Below are 17048 nucleotides of genomic sequence, written 5' to 3' on the forward strand. Positions count from 1 at the left end.
AGAGCAACACCCTAGAGGTCCCTGGCCCTAAGGAAGTTAGATTAGCTTCAACCAGAGCCAGGGCCTTTTCAACTCTGGCTCCGGCCTGGTGGAACGCTCTGCCTCATGAGACCAGGGCCCTGCAGGATCTGATTTCTTTCCGCAGGGCCTATAAGACAGAGCTGTTCTGCCTGGCCTTTGGCTTGGACCCAATTTGATTCCCTCCCCCTCTTTCTTTTTTCTTTTCCTTTCTCCTCCTGCGATGAGGCTACATTTTAATATTTTAATGTTTCAATATTTTAATGTTGTATTTTAATTTTGTTTTTAAGTTGTATTCATTCAACTTGTTTTTATTATTGCTTGTTAGCCACCCTGAGCCCAGCCTTGGCTGGGGAGGGCGGGATAATAATAATAATAATAATAATAATAATAATAATAATAATAATAATAATAATAATAATAAATAATAATAATAATAATAATAATAATAATAATAATAATAATAATAATAATAATATAAAGTGGATGTGTTGTGCTGGAGTGACAGAGCACTTCAGTCCACTCCAGTTGTGCAAACCCAGATTTTTTGGCTTGTACAGTGGTACCTCGGGTTAAGTACTTAATTCGTTCCACAGGTCCGTACTTAACCTGAAACTGTTCTTAACCGGAAGCACCACTTTAGCTAATGGGGCCTCCAGCTGCTGCCGCGCCACCAGAGCACGATTTTTGTTCTCATCCTGAAGCAAAGTTCTTAACCCGAGGTACTATTTCTGGGTTAGCAGAGTCTGTAACCTGAAGCGTCTGTAACCAGAGATACCATTGTACTGGCAGTCTGGATGCAACTTCTCTAGCATTGTGAGGTCATACAATTCAGTTGGTGACTCATTAATGGAATCAGCAATCCAAGAAGGAGAAGGAAACAGCAGGTGAGAAATGGTATGGAAGCAGCAGCAGCAGACAGGAAGTGACACTGAGAAGGATGAAAATGTCTGTATATATCTGTATATGAGAATATTTGCCTCAGCCTTACACCCTTCCTTGTTTGCAGGACCTGAAGCTTACCCTGTTCACCACTGTGCCCTTCGAAGTTTCTCCTTCCCACAATTCTGCTAAAAAGTTCTCTTCAACCACACTCCATCCAGAATCAACAACAGAATTCAGCCCATTTCCAGTGCGAAAAGGCCAAGAATATGAGGATAATTCTTGGCTACTGCAGAAGGAAGATTCATCCTAGTGTTCTTTTCTATTTTTATTGATAAGCCTTTTTGATGAAAGGGCAGGCCCAGGAAATTGTACTCTAGTTAAAGCCAGCAGAAATAATGTTTTATAGACTTTCTAACTACACAACAGTGTTTTAGCTGGTTTTTATCAGTTATATATCAATGAATTTCTAAGTGCTTCAACTTGTCTACTTTCAGGTGTCCTTCCTCTACACATCTCAAATTTAAGGCCAGCTGCATCTTCATTTGATCGGTTTCCAGCGGGATCTTGCAAGAATGCCTATTTAATCTTGCTTATACTAACGAAAATGGTGAATTGTTCTCTTGGATATGGGAAGGTTCCAAAATAATGTTAAAGCAAGCTACAATAATTCATTTGTTTGATTTTGTGTGTGTCTGTGAATAGCTTTTCTAGTAAGTAATCGGGTCATATTTTACAGTTTTGTTAAGAAGATGGAAACGTTTATTTAAAGTCTTTCTTTTTTTAACATATCTCATAACACTGGAATGGTACTGTGAAAAGTTCATAGTATTGTTAATTTGTAGAGTTGAACAGACCAAGTATATCTACCCTATGGAGAAATTAAATGGGTGGTTTCCAATATCAGCCATACTCAGAGTAAACCTATAAAAATAAATGGATATAAGTAATGTAAGCCCCCCCTTCATGGATCACTGCCTTGTCGTGGCGAAGGGGCTTGAAGAACTCAGAGAAGCTATGAACTATGCCGAGCAGGGCACCCAAGATGAACAGGTCATAGTGGAGAGTTTTGACCAAACGTGATCCACCTGGAGGAGGAACCGGCAAGCCACTCCAGTATCCCTGCCAAGAAAACTCCATGGACAAAGACAACAGGCATATAAAAGATATGACGCTGGAAGATGAGCCCCTCAGGTCGGAAGGCGTCCAACATGCTACTGGGGAAGAGCGGAGGGCAAGTACAAGTAGATCCAGAGCTGATGAAGCGGCTGGGCCAAAGCCGAAAGGACGCTCAGTTGCGGATATGCCTGGAAGCGAAAGGAAAGTCCAATGCTGTAAAGAAAAATATTGCATAGGAACCTGGAATGTAAGAACCATGAACCTGGGTAAGTTGGAGGTGGTCAAAAATGAGATGGCAAGAATAAATATTGACATCCTGGGCATCAGTGAACTAAAATGGACGGGAATGGGTGAATTCAGTTCGGATGACCATCATATCTACTACTGTGGGCAAGAAACCCGTAAAAGAAATGGAGTGGCCCTCATAGTCAACAAAAGAGTGGCGAAAGCTGTACTGGGATGCAATCTCAAAAATGATAGAATGATCTCAATACGAATCCAAGGCAGACCTTTTAACATCACAGTAATCCAAGTTTATGCACCAACTACTTGTGCTGAAGAAACTGAAATTGACCAATTCTATGAAGACTTACAAGACCTTATAGAAGTGACACCAAAGAAGGATGTTCTTCTCATTATAGGGGATTGGAATGCTAAAGTAGGGAGTCAAGAGATAAAAGGAACAACTGGCAAGTTTGGCCTTGGAGATCAAAACGAAGCAGGGCAAAGGCTAATAGAGTTCTGTCAAGAGAACAAGCTGGTCATCACAAACACGCTTTTCCAACAACACAAGAGACGACTCTACACATGGACATCACCAGATGGGCAGCATCGAAATCAGATTGATTATATTCTCTGCAGCCAAAGATGGAGAAGCTCTATACAGTCAGCAAAAACAAGACCTGGAGCTGACTGTGGCTCAGATCATCAGCTTCTTATAGCAAAATTCAAGCTTAAACTGAAGAAAGTAGGAAAAACAACTAGGCCGGTAAGATACAATCTAAGTCAAATCCCTTATGAATACACAGTGGAAGTGAGGAACAGGTTTAAGGATTTAGATTTGGTGGACAGAATGCCTGAAGAACTATGGATGGAGGCTCGTAACATTATACAGGAGGCAGCAACGAAAACCATCCCAATGAAAAGGAAATGCAAGAAAGCAAAGTGGCTGTCCAATGAGGCCTTACAAATAGCGAGGGAGAGAAGGCAAGCAAAATGCGAGGGAGATGGTGAAAGATACAGGAAATTGAATGCAGATTTCCAAAGAATAGCAAGGAGAGACAAGAAGACCTTCTTAAACGAGCAATGCAAAGAAATAGAGGAAAGCAATAGAATGGGAAGAACCAGAGATCTGTTCAAGAAAATTGGAGATATGAAAGGAACATTTCGTACAAAGATTTCCATAATAAAGGACAAAAGTGGAAAGGACCTAACAGAAGCAGAAGACATCAAGAAGAGGTGGCAAGAATACACAGAGGAATTATACCAGAAAGAAATGGATGTCTCGTATACCCCAGGTAGTGTGGTTGCTGACCTTGAGCCAGACATCCTGGAAAGTGAAGTCAAATGGGCCTTAGAAAGCACTGCAAATAACAAGGCCAGTGGAAGTGATGGTATTCCAGCTGAACTATTTAAAATTTTAAAAGATGATGCTGTTAAGGTGCTACACTCAATATGCCAGCAAGTTTGGAAAACTCAGCAGTGGCCAGAAGATTGGAGAAGATCAGTCTACATCCCAATCCCAAAGAAGGGCAGTGCCAAAGAATGCTCCAACTACCGCACAATTGCACTCATTTCACACGCTAGCAAGGTTATGCTTAAAATTCTACAAGGAAGGCTCAAGCAGTATGTGGACCGAGAACTCCCAGAAGTGCAAGCTGGATTTAGAAGAGGCAGAGGAACCAGAGACCAAATTGCAAACATGCGCTGGATTATGGAGAAAGCTAGAGAGTTCCAGAAAGACATCTACTTCTGCTTCATTGACTATGCAAAAGCCTTTGACTGTGTCGACCACGGCAAACTATGGCAAGTTCTTAAAGAAATGGGAGTGCCAGATCACCTCATCTGTCTCCTGAGAAATCTCTATGTGGGACAAGAAGCTACAGTTAGAACTGGATATGGAACAACTGATTGGTTCAAAATTGGGAAAGGAGTACGACAAGGCTGTATTTTGTCTCCCTGCTTATTTAACTTATATGCAGAATTCATCATGCGAAAGGCTGGGCTGGATGAATCCCTAGCTGGAATTAAGATTGCCGGAAGAAATATCAACAACCTCAGATATGCAGATGACACAACCTTGATGGCAGAAAGTGAGGAGGAATTAAAGAACCTTTTAATGAGAGTGAAAGAGGAGAGCGCAAAATATGGTCTGAAGCTCAACATCAAAAAAACGAAGATCGTGGCCACTGGTCCCATCACCTCCTGGCAAATAGAAGGGGAAGAAATGGAGGTAGTGAGAGATATTACTTTCTTGGGCTCAATGATCACTGCAGATGGTGACAGCAGCCACGAAATTAAAAGACGCCTGCTTCTTGGGAGAAGGGCAATGACAGGCCTAGACAGCATCTTGAGAAGTAGAGACATCACCTTGCCAACAAAGGTTCGTATAGTTAAAGCTATGGTTTTCCCAGTAGTGATGTATGGAAGTGAGAGCTGGACCATAAAGAAGGCTGATCGCCGAAGAATTGATGCTTTTGAATTATGGTGCTGGAGGAGACTCTTGAGAGTCCCATGGACTGCAAGAAGAACAAACCTCTCCATACTGAAGGAAATCAACCCTGAGTGCTCACTGGAAGGACAGATTGTGAAGCTGAGGCTCCAGTACTTTGGCCACCTCATGAGAAGAGAAGACTCCCTGGAAAAGACCCTGATGTTGGGAAAGATGGAGGGCACAAGGAGAAGGGGACGGCAGAGGACGAGATGGTTGGATAGTGTTTTCGAGGTTACCAGCATGAGTTTTACCAAACTGCGGGAGGCAGTGGAGGACAGAGGTGCCTGGCGTTCTCTGGTCCATGGGGTCACGAAGAGTCGGACACGACTAAACGACTAAACAACAACAACAAATGTAAGACCATTGATATTCATGGCTCTACTCTGCCTGTGACACATGTTGGATATCACCCCCTCATTATTGCACATTTCATATACAATCAAGAAGAACTATGATCAGTTGTATTTAGAGGTGTTTTTAGCAAATCTGAATTGTGTGATTGAGGTGGCAATTATACGTGCTGGGGGTGATATATATTTGCTGTTCTGCAAATCAATCTGTATACAGAAGAGGCTTCAGACCTCACCCATGTGGTGATCATAATAAGCAGACCAGTTTTAACTTCTACATTATTTATTACAGCTGATCCACATCTGCTTCAAACATTACAAGTTGTGAAAACTGCAGGAGGAAGCAGTAACTTCTTCTGATGAAAAGTGTGAAGGGGGAATGCGTGCATCTTGCTTAGAATGGATATGATTTCTAAACACAAATGGAATGTGCATTTCTCTCCAAAGGAAAGATGCCCGTGTTCTCCCTTGGGCTGTTGTTATACCACATGTTGCATTGTTTCGTGTCATGTGCAAAACTCTGCTCACACAACCCAGAAGATGGGCTGAAACAGGGTGTCCCTAACTTGGGTCTCCCGCTGTTTTTGGACTACAGTTCCCACCATCCCTAACCACTGGTCCTGCTAGCTAGGGATGATGGGAGTTGCAGTCCAAAAGCAGCTGGAGATTCAAGTTTGGGAAACCCTGGGCTGAAATGAAGATCAAAGAAAAGTAAAATACAAATTGGGCCTTAAAAGTAAAGGGACCCCTGACCATTAGGTCCGGTCGTGACCGACTCTGGAGTTGCAGCACTTATCTCACTTTATTGGTTGAGGGAGCCGGCGTACAGGTTCCGGGTCATGTGCCCAGCATGATTAAGCCGCTTCTGGCTAAACAGAGCAACACATGTAAATGCCGTTTACCTTCCCACCGGAGTGGTACCTATTTATCTACTTGCACTTGACGTGCTTTCGAACTGCTAGGTTGGCAGGAGCAGGGACTGAGCAATGGGAGCTCACCCCACCATGGGGATTCGAACTGCCGACCTTCTGATCAGCAAGTCCTAGGCTCTGTGGTTTAACCCACAGCGCCACCCATGTCCCAATAATTTGGGCCTTGGATTGATGTAATTTAGCCTGTGTATCGTAACAAAGCTTGACCAAATGAGGAAACTGTATGGAGACAAGCCATGTGAGCCAATGAAGTCTCCTGACAGCAATGGCTAAGATGGATCAGGTGACATATCTTAACCCCTGCTTCAAAGACAGGCTACCTTTCCAGTCTGAGCAGCTAGTCAATGCTTACAATATTGCACTCAAACTGAAGCCACATTCATTCAATCCGTATTACCAGCTTTGTGGAAATTGACCTAAATTGATTTGCCATTTGCTTATAATTTTGGTAGAAAACAATTCATTCCCAGCTTTCGTGCTTTAACCCCCTCCGAACAAGGTTGATCAAAATAACAAAAAATAGAATCACACGCACACAATTTACACTGTGAGAGCTAGAGGACTGTACTGGCTAGCTGACTTGAGCTGTAAACAAGGAGGGTCTCCAGTGCAGGTAATTCCTCTGTCATGAATTCAATGTAATCTTATGTAAGTGACAACCATTCCCCCCAGCCCTCTATCTCTTCAGCAGTATGGGGTTAATAACCTGCTTTGTGGGTCTGCCATAATGTATGTAAGGCCACACAGTTATCTGGGAATAGAGATTGGTGGAGAATTGATTCCGTTCCCATTAAAAGCCAAATCTATCCAATTTGCAATTTCCGAAACAATATGAGAACCGGAATACTGGCACCCTTAGAAATTCACACTTAACTGAATTTTACGATATAGTTCTCCAACCAACCAATGCCTAATTAGATAAAAGTATGCATTAAAATGAAATTCTTAGTAAAAATAACACAGAGAGGCATTATAATATGAAAATTGCCTGCAAAAATGTGTATGCTTGTCAAAACAGCATATAAACATGTGTTTACTGGGAGAAATTCACATTATAATTCTGTTGAATTTTCATGAGCATTTTTTAAAAAAGATAATTTGCAGCTGGCTGAAGAAATGTAGAGAACTGAATTCAAATTGGGAAAAATGAGGAACTCAAAGAACCATAACTGACAAATCCACCCTAGGGATGGGGATTGGGGAATTCCAATCTATCAAATCTGAACTTCCTAAAACAATATGAGAACCAAAAGACAACCACCATTTGACATTCACACACCTGAATTTTGCAATGTAACCCTCCATCCAAATGGTGTTTTAAAAATGTCTCTGTTAAGAGAAATAACATGCAAAATTTAATTATAGCTGGGAAATTGCTTCCAGAAATGTGTACTTCAGTAAAAACTGCATTAAAATTTTCTGAAATTCACAATAACATACTGATGAATTTTCACGAGGATTTCTTTCGTTAAAAAAAAATCACAAATTGCTGTAGAAATGTGGAGAACTGAATTGAAGATTGCAAAAATGAGAAACTGTGAGAACTGAAATTGACAACTCCTACTATCTCTACTTGGGAGTAAGTGCTGTTGAACTCAGCAGGCTTACTTTTGAGCAGACTACATGAGAAGTACTCGGAACACCTACAAATGTTAGTTGTAAATCTGTGCTCGCTCTCTTCATAAACTAGTAAATACTAAATGCCCTTGATGGACTAGGACTGGTGAGCACCTGCAGGAGAAGCGGCCAAGGACTAGGGTGGCCAGGTGAAAAAGAGCCCAGGTCTCTTGTACAGAGCAAGGAACTATTAAATGGTGTGAGATCCCTGCCCTCTCTTTCCTCTGACTATCTTAATGGGAGCATACTGTATACTATCTGCAGTATGTTTCCGAGCACAAATCAAAGTGTTGGTGCTGACCTTTAAAGCCCTAAATGGCCTCAGCCCAGCATACCTGAAGGAGTGTCTCCACCCCCATTGTTCAGCCCGGTCACTGAGGTCCAGCTCCAAGGGCCTTTTGGTGGTTCCCTCCCTGCGAGAAGGGTGGTTACAGGGAACCAGGCAGAGGGCCTTCTCAGTGGTGGTGCGCACCCCGTGGAACGCCCTCCCATCAGATGCCAAGGAAATAAACAACTATCTGACTTTGAGAAGACATCAGAAGGCAGGCCTTTTCAGGGAAGTTTTTAGTGTTTGATGTTTTATTGTGTTTTTAATGTTCTGCTGGGAGCCATCCAGAATAGCTAGAGCAACCCAGTCAGATGGGTGGCATAATAATAACATTATTACTACTACTACTACTACTACTACATCTTCTTCTTCTTCTTCTTCTTCTTCTTATTATTATTATTATTAATAATGAAAAGCAGGTTGAGTTACTATCTTTCCAAGGGCCACTCACTGTAGTCATTGCACACCTGAAGATTGACGCTCCAGCCTAGTCTACACCTAGCATCCTGTTTAGGATTTTTGAAATCAAGTGTCATTCCACAATTTAAGATTGTGAACCTGTGCAATGAGGGGTCCATTGCTATTATAATGATAGGTGTATTTTGTCTCTAACATAATATACTGTAGCATCATTCCAGCATTGTGTCATTCAGACAGTTGAGAATCTCTGCAAAGGTAGTTCTCTCAGAAAGTATACCACCAGGTAGCATTAAATAAACCACAATTCACACAGTGCTGTAGAGCGTCTATGTTCAATTTTGTCAGCAATCCTTACAACTGTAGTGGATGCCAGTATTATTATTATGGTTCCCATATGTTTCTGGGGGGCTGTAAGCTGTGAGATTGTGGCTTGATAAAACCCACAGCAGATGGTCATGGCAGAGATGAGATCTGAACCTGGGACTCGATGGCCAGTCTCTTAGCTAATTATTTGTCAATGATGCAGCCCCAACATTCCTATTAACAATAGTGGGGCTTCAACCATATGGAAAAGTTGTAGGTGAATAAATTAGTGGAAATCTAGGGAAGGATTAAATGTCTATTTTGCTCAAGAAAATGGTTTTCCGTTTACTTTCCCTGTGCTATGGATTGGTCCCTTTGTGCTTCAGAATCCAACGGAAAGCTATGACTTTAAATGCTCAATGGAGATTTATTAAAATGCTTCAGCTATATAAACTCAACTGGGCAATATGTATTTTAAGCCAGAATTCCTTCCTTACTGGATTTTACACACATGATCAACTTATAACCTTTCATTAAGGAAGCTGGGTTAAATCACTGAACCACAATTTTTATAAGCTTTGTCTCCTTCAAATCTTATAAAACGAACTTTAAGTGGCTTACATATCCCTAAATGAACTATAACAAATGCATAGCAAAGTTCAGTTAATTAGCATTTGGGGGTGGAGAAGGGTGAGAGAGAAGGGCTTCTTTGCTGGTTTTTGAAATGTTTTGAGATTGACCATATATGCCATTAGTACGAAGTGGATGCTGACTTTGGGAGGCATAAACCAAATGAAGCCGCTAAAATAATCCGAAACAAATAGAAAGGTAATTTGATAGCACTGTGCCCTCTACCTTTGGTTAAAATGACTTGTTCTAACGTTTGCTTTCATCTTACTAAAGAGATTTTTTAAGTCTAAAAAATGTGATTAATAAATTACCCTGCATAAATCTTATGATAACAATGATAGTCTTTGGAGAATTATGAAGCCACATCTGGAAAAAGTATATACTTCCCCATAAAAGAGAATGCTTTGCATTTCACTAACACACACACACACACACACACACACACACACACACACTGGTAACCAAGAGATGGTGGATAATTTTTTGCAGTCATCTGTATGAGTATGAACCATCATTTTCATCTCCCCACAAGCCCTGAGGTTTATTTCACAATAAAATACTAAGTTGTAAAGTTTATAAGGAACTTTCCGACAGTGATTCCTCAGTTATTTCGCTTTTGTGCGTTATCCCATAATGCAAGTTTCATGGGATTAATGCAAATAGCCTACGTAGGGAACGGAGGTAAGCAAAGAGCATATTGTAATAAGGTTCATTTGCTGTTATTATAGCAGCAGGAATTAAACAGTCTGATAAAAGTTACAAAAGAAAAGCCAAAGTTCTTAGAAAAAGAGCACGAGGCCTCCACAAAGAAGCTAATTTTTCATCTGTCTAATCTAACAATAGATATCATTTTATGCTCTTTTTAAAAAATTGGCAAGTTTGACAGTCGATCAGATCTTTAAAGGTGACTTGCTGCAATGTTTTTGGAACTAAATACTTGATTAGACTTAAGTTTTGTTAAATAACACGAGCGAGGGAGAGTTCTTTGAGCCAAAGCTGTCCCTTGGAAATTTTAAAACCTGCTTTTTAAATTTCCTAGCAGATGTTTGTAATAATAAAAAAAAAGCACGGTGACTGAAAGGGAAGAGCACCGCTGAGCTAAGGGTAACTCCCGAAAGATTCTTATATTTAGTTCTGATCAATGCAACACACCTGGTTGTATTAATGCATATTAATGTATGTGCTTTACCTTTGCATACATGCAATTTGCCAACACTGTTACTTGGAAGTCAGTTTCCTTCCAGCTAAGCACTTTTAGGGGTACAGCTTAAACAACTAAAGGGAAGCTATATTTTGATATAACAGTGGAATGTCTCCTAGCCACTTTTGCCTCAATTGGATTCTTGATATAAATTGCTGTAGAGCAGGATAGTCGTTTTAAAAAGCCCAGTAAGGACTAGGATCTTAGATAACCCAATCTGCCATGCTGTGAACATGGGCTGAACACATTCATGAAGTGTTTAGTACAAAGTGGAGGAGTTTGGTAGTTGCTCTGTGCTGCATCTCCTTCCATCTTCCTTGCCATAAAATCTAGTTCAGTGTATCCTGACATCAAAGCAGCCTTTAATTTCCTGTTCTGCCTGTGGAAGTCAATGATATGTAATAGGAAAGGGTGCCAACTTAAATGAAATATTGGTGGCAGGGGCATGCAATCCCCACCCCACATAATTGATCGCAATACATGGCATACACACACCATTTGAATGGCAATGCCCATCAACTTGGGGGTCCCTGACCCCTCAAGTATTTTATTGGGGATCTGAAGGGATTTTGGCCCCTAGACATTGACTCCTATGGTAATAGGGATGAGGAAACCTACATTGCAATGACTTCAGAAGGTAGGGTAAGTTGAGTAAGGCTGCCATCTTAACTCCTTACAGAAGAAGAAGAAGAAGAAGAAGAAGAAGAAGAAGAAGAAGAAGAAGAAGGGGAGGAGGGGGAGGAAGAAGAAGAAAGAAGAAGAAGAAGAAGAAGAAGAAGAAGAAGAAGAAGAAGAAGAAGAAGAGGAGGAGGAGGAGGAGGAGTTTGGATTTGATATCCTGCTTTATCACTACCCTAAGGAGTCTCAAAATAGCTACCAGCCTCCTTTCCCTTCCTCCCCCACAACAAACACTCTGTGAGGTGAGTGGGGCTGAGAGACTTCAGAGAAGTGTGACTGGCCCAAGGTCACCCAGCAGCTGCATGTGGAGGAGCTGGGAATCGAACCTGGTTCACCAGATTACAAGTCCACTGCTCTTAACCGCTATACCTCAGGGTAGGGATGAGCGAATCTGTCAATTTGGGTTTCCCAATCCAATTGTGTTATTTAATATAATCACCCATGCAAACTTTTCCAGGACAATATAACCTACATCATCCATATAAAACTATCCTCTTGCTTCAAACTCAAAGCCTTTCTGGTGAGTATGTATAAAACTTAATTGTTTGTTTCAAATATATGTGCTTGTGGGGATGGTGGAAAGGGTTTGCATTGTATTCAAATGCTAGTACCGCTCTTGGGGAATGCGTGTGTGAGTGAGAGTGAACATAGTTATAAAATAATTGTATGATGATGATTCCCACCGAAAGAAACACAAGAAAGTAAATAGTTATTATAATCTTGCTTTTGTTTGTCTAGATTGCTAGTCCACCAGCAATTTTCATTTTATGAATTCAACCCTGAACAGCTATAACAGCCAAAAACAATGAGGAAGAGTGTTTATATAACTACACTGAAGAACAGTTGTAATGTCGATGTTGCATCCAGAAAGATATCCTTGATTCCGTGCCTGAAGAAACTGTCAGATTCTATTAAACTAAATGTCACAAATGAAAAATTAAAATATATGTGTGTGTTTTAAGGGGGTGGGAAGCATGCTTGAAAAATTAAGGACTATTTATCAACTCTACTTTTTTTTACTTGAAGAGCCAATTTAAATATTGGCGTCTCCAGTTGTAGATGAAGGACTGATCTGCACCAGGTTACTTCATTTCATTTTGGTTGCAACCCTATAAATCCTGTTCTGTGCCCAATAAGCAGGGGCGCCTTTGCCCACTAGTGCTGTGGTCCATGGATTGCAGCAAAATACCATATAAGGTTTTCCCCAATATCTTGTTTGTGTGGTGGACTCATGGGAAAAAGCTGTCCCATGAGCCCTCACAAAGGGGAAGGGGAAGTTGCTTCCCCCAGAGCTCACGGCCATTTTGTTTTGAGCACTTCCTGCCCACCCACCCTCGGGTTAGACCTTCCACTGAGCAATTTTGGGTCGCTGGTTGGCAGGGCCAGAAAGGATTTTTCTCTCTCATTCTGATTGGCACTTGGTTGGGTTCCCCCCAACCCCACGCCTTTCCCTCAGTGAAACTATGGCTATCCTTTGTTAAGAGGAAGAACATTGAGTGTATGAGGGCGGAAATGGCCTTGGGCAGGATCAACATAGTATAGGGGGCCCTGAGGGGAGGATTACCCACGGCAAACACAAGCGTGGGTTCAGTATCTGCCTGCTTGGAATCTGCACTCTGGTCTCTGAGTGTGAACTTGCTTGCTTGGCTAGCACCATGCAAGGTTCAACACTGGCTGACTCCAAAGGAACAGGTTTGGAGCGCTCCAAACCCAGCGGATCCATTCCATGAACATGGGGCTTGTGGAATGATGTCCTGATCCTGGGACCCAATGCCGTTGTCCTGCCTGCTGCTGTCAATAAAGATTTGGCTTGATTTTATCCCATCACTGTTGTATAGTCTTACTTATTTTGCTGCTCTCATGGGTCACTTAATGTGCTTGCCTGGGCAACACTTCTCTGGATACAGTGGTACCTCAGGTTACATACGCTCCACTAACCCAGAAATAATGCTTCAGGTTAAGAACTTTGCTTCAGGATGAAAACAGAAATCGTGCCCCGGCGGCGCGGCGGCAACAGGAGGCCCCATTAGCTAAAGTGGTGCTTTAGGTTAAGAATAGTTTCAGGTTAAGAACGGACCTCCAGAACGAATTAAGTACTTAACCCGAGGTACAACTGTACTTCAAAATACTCTTACTTCAGAATAGCCATGCATAGGGTTGCTCTGTTAACTGTTGTAATAAATTTGCTCTTTAGTTTCCTCTCCTTAAGAGTGCCAGGTTGTATCTGTTGTTATTGTTACACCATCAGAGTGCATGGAATTTTACAGAGTGCATAATGGCAGGTCCTTGTCCCAAGGAGCTAACAGTCTGAAATCTGATCCAGAGTGGAGCATGGTGCAGCATACAGGGAACAGATATGTGGTTGTTTTTGTTGTCATGGCCTAGAGTGTTTCCTAGATGCAAAATGTACTCTAGTGACTCAGCAGCCTGTAGTGACTTAGTGACGTGGGTGGCGCTGTGATTTAAACCACTAAGACTCTTGGGCTTGCTGATCAGAAGGTCAGCAGTTCGAATTTGCACAATGGGGTGAGCTCCCATTGCTCTGTCCCAGCTTCTGCCAACCTAGCAGTTCGAAAGTATACCAGTGCAAGTAGACAAATAGATACTTCTGTGGCGGGAAGGTAAACAGCGTTCCAGTGCTCTCTGGCTTCTGTCATGGTGTCCTGTTGCACCAGAAGCAGTTTAGTCATGCTGGCCATATGACCTGGAAAGCGGTGTGGACAAATGCCAGCTCCCTCAGCCTGAAAGCAAGATGAGCAACCCGTAGTCGCTTTTGACTGGACTTAACCATCCAGGGGTCCTTTACCTTCACCTTAGTTACTCATAGGTCCTTCCTCATTAGTATTCATTGTTGACCGGAAGGTTCCAGGCTGTCTGAGCCCTCCTTGCAGGTGTGAGAGTCAGTCAGTCTGTCAGTCTTTCAAGCTTTTGTTTTCAAACTATGCAGTTCACTGGCGTCTCTCTGTGACTGTTTTTTGAAGCTATGCACCCAGCCAGGTATCTGGCTGAGGACTTGTAACCTCTATGCTTATTGAAATGCTTCAGTAAAGCATATTAGTTGATGGATTGAACTGTTTGTGTGATTCATTTGCTGCCAACACTCTGCTGAGTTACTCTGCTGAACTCTTTACATGCCCCGGGGTCTGAGTGACCAGGCCTGCATACAGGAAAGTCCTGGAGGTGTCAGAACCCTAATCCTGACATTAGTTAGCGGATTGTCTCACCTTTACTTTGAGTCTATGACGTACAATCAAGCTAGAGCTGTGATCTCCCGGAGACTGAGTGACATTGCCAGACGAGAGGACATAGCCCAGGTAAAACCAGGGATGTTCCTAGGGGACCAGATTTATCGGACCATACCAGCCCCCTACCTTGCAGAAATCCACTATGTGGAATACCGCAGACTTCTTACAGCGGCTAGATTAAATGTCCTTGACTCTGCGATATTGTGGGGAAGGTAAAGGGGAGTACCATATGCCCAGAGAACCTGTCATTGTGCCATGGGTGTGGCTGAGTCCACCGAACACATTCTCTTGATTTGCCCTTCTTATGCAGAGCTTAGACAAAATTTTATAGACCCACTCCTATGTCAATTTAGCTTCCTACCCGAAGAAAATCAGGTTTTATACTTGCTGAATAATGTCACTAGAGCTATACCTTCCTTGGTGGCCAAATTTCTTTTTTTAGCTTGTAAGCGTCGCAAGACTATAATTGACTGTACTGATATGGGGCTATCTGTTTAGCCCATTTTAATGTTGGTTAAGTTCTAAAATCTTCCTGGATGTTTTAACTGTGTATTGACAAATGTATTTTTTTTCTGACTGACGGCCGAATAAAAGGTTGATGATGATGACATTAGTTGCACGTACTTAAGCTTGGCTGCTTAAGTATGTGCAACTAATGTGCAACTTAAGCATACACTCCCTGGAGGAGCATGTTTGTAGTTGTAGGGTGTTCCCACATCCATCTCTGTAGTTTGAGGCCCAGGTGAGTTCAGTAGCTAAGAATGCCTTTTCCAATCTTTTACCGCTAAGACCGCTGCAGCTGTTTCTGTCCTCAGATAGCCCTATCATGGTTGTTCATTGGGTTACTGAAATACACTCTGTGTGGGGTTGCCCTTGGACAGGGGTCAGGAAAATTTTTCAGTAGGGGGCAGGTCCAATGTCCCTCAGACCTTGTGGGGGGCCGGACTATTTTTTTTTTTTAAAGAACAAATTCCTATGCCCCACAAATAACCCAGAGATCCATTTTAAATAAAAGGACACATTCTATTCATGTAAAAACATGCTGATTCCTGGACCGTCCACAAGCTGTGATTGGGCTGGATTCGGCCCCTGGGCCTTAGTTTGCCTACCCATGCCATTGAAACTGACCTAGAAATGCAGCTAGTGCAAAATGTAGCCGTTTGACTATTCATTGGGGCAGAATATCTCAGGAAGAATTGTACTGGCTGCCAATTAGCTGTCCAGCTAAGTTCAAGCTGGTACCGGTGTATACAGCCCTTTGTAGCCTGGCACAGCTTGGAACCAGGATACATGAAACATCATCTTATCCCCTATGTACTCAATCAACCACTGTGTGCTGTGGGAGAGAGTACCCTGCAGATATCCTCTTAGCAGGTCCATTCTGTACAATGTTGGAACTGGGCCTTAGTGTCATGTTGTATCAACTCTTTAGAACTCCATCCCATTTTATACTGTATCAGTCAAGCCCCATCTCTGTTGACTTTTGGGCACTTGTTGAAGAGTTTGCTCTTCTGTAATCCTCATGGAACTCTAGCCCAATGGTTGCCATTAATTTGACTTTGAATTGATTTTAGAATGAATTGATTTTAGATTGTATTTCAATTAATTGATTGTGATTTTATGTAAACTGTGTTGTTTTTACTGTTGTTAGCCGCTCTGAGCCCGGCTTCAGCTGGGGAGGGCGGGATATAAATAAAATATTATTATTATTATTATTATTATTATTATTATTATTATTATTATTATTCAACAAGCCTTCCGAGTGGAGTTGGATATGGTTGATGTCCGTACTGTACTGGATTTGAAACTGGTTTTATATATGGTTGTGTGGGTTTTTTTAATTATAAAAAGTGTTAAATGTAATTGGCTTTAATTGTTTTAATATATGTACTTATTTCATGTGGGTGGTATTCCACGGAGGTTTACTCAAAGTAGACCTATTGAAATTAATGACCGAACTTAGTTGTGCTCATTAGTTTCAGTGGGTCTACTTTAACACTTAGTTGAATACAAGTCTAATGGTTTTTCTCATACTGTAAATCACCGGAATGCCCCCTAGGAAGCAATTCATAAATGAAATGGCATACTAGTCACAGTACATACCGTTTAGTGTGAACTGGGTTACATAGTGTAGGGCCATTGTGAGCCTAATGTTTTGGTGTGCCAGAAGCCAATCTGGTCTAAATCCAACCCATGGCGCTGATATGTGCATGGGTCTGACATCGTCTGGAATGTGGGTGTGGGTTGGACATTTTCTTGGGACCACCCCATTATTATTATTATTATTATTATTATTATTATTATTATTATTAAAGATTTCCTTGGTTTACAAAAGTATGTGCAATCTCTCTCTCTCCCCCCCCCCCAGTAACATTTTTTACAGATCAGTTTCATTTGTTGAAACATTAGGAAGAAAAGGGGGAAAGAGGTGGAGGGGGGAAAGGTGAGTGAGGGTGGGGTCAGGTGGTGATGTTTCAATTTATAATAATAAATAATAAATAAAAATTATTTATACCCCGCCTTCCCCAGCTAAGACCGGGCTCAGGGCAGCTAACAACCGATATAAAAACAAGTTGATTGAAATACAACTTAAAAAACAAGATTAAAATAAA

General features: G+C 41.8%; 1 long non-coding RNA gene across 1 annotated transcript; it reads left to right on the forward strand.

Annotated features, from left to right (window-relative positions):
* Positions 1 to 856: 856 nt before the first annotated feature.
* Positions 857 to 1583, forward strand: LOC309367333. Its single transcript, XR_014167051.1, has 2 exons — positions 857 to 915; positions 1028 to 1583. It is a non-coding gene; the product is annotated as an uncharacterized lncRNA (long non-coding RNA).
* The last annotated feature ends 15465 nt before the right edge of the window (positions 1584 to 17048 follow it).

Source organism: Podarcis melisellensis (assembly GCF_964234715.1).
Source record: "Podarcis melisellensis genome assembly, chromosome: 3".
Lineage (NCBI taxonomy): Eukaryota > Metazoa > Chordata > Lepidosauria > Squamata > Lacertidae > Podarcis > Podarcis melisellensis.